Raw genomic sequence first — 750 nt, 5'->3', positions numbered from 1 at the left:
TCCTCTCATAAAAAAAAAAACCGACTCGGTCCTGGGGCTGGGCCAATCCAGGATGCATGAAGCAGGAACACAATCCTAATCACCGGCTTGGAGCGCTTTTGTAGGTTAGCCCCCTAGCAAGCTTGTTATTAGGAGCCGGAGGAATTTGAGTTGGGTCCGAAAAGGGGTTGCCCGATCCAAAGGAGGACTCGGGTCCTCTACACTGTCAGAAAATTAGTGGAGAGCCCGATAGTTAATCACGATTTTCAATTCTTTAGTGGATGATTAAAGGAAATTTAAAAAAAAAACTCTCATTCTCAAATTTATTCTCAAAAATCGACGCGATCCAATTTTATGAAATTGACCCAGTTTCGGCCACGTCAGCATCGTCGCCAGAAACTGGGTCGTTTAAAAAAAAAGAGTGAAGTCTTAGTTACCGGGGGCTTATTAACCCCGAGTTAGGGCTTAAGTTGTCGGGGCTGTCAACCCAGACCAAAATTGTTGGGATTGCCAACCCATTTATTTGGCGGAGCCTACAATCCAGCGAACTGAGTCACGATTTCTCAATTTCTCTAAGTAACGAAAATTGTCGGGATTGCCAACCACGATAAAAATGGTCGGGTCTGACAACCCCGACCATTTGGCAGAGAGCATCCAGCTCCCCTTCTTGCTGGAAAATCCCTCATTGACCAAAACTGTCGGGTTTTGGCAAAAACTCTCCTGCTACTCATGTATTTAATCCATGATCAATTTCAATCACAAATAAACACA

This window comes from Asparagus officinalis, chromosome 1, assembly GCF_001876935.1.
Source record: "Asparagus officinalis chromosome 1, Aspof.V1, whole genome shotgun sequence".
NCBI classification, from domain to species: Eukaryota; Viridiplantae; Streptophyta; class Magnoliopsida; order Asparagales; family Asparagaceae; genus Asparagus; species Asparagus officinalis.
Note: the sequence above shows the minus strand (reverse complement) of the source record.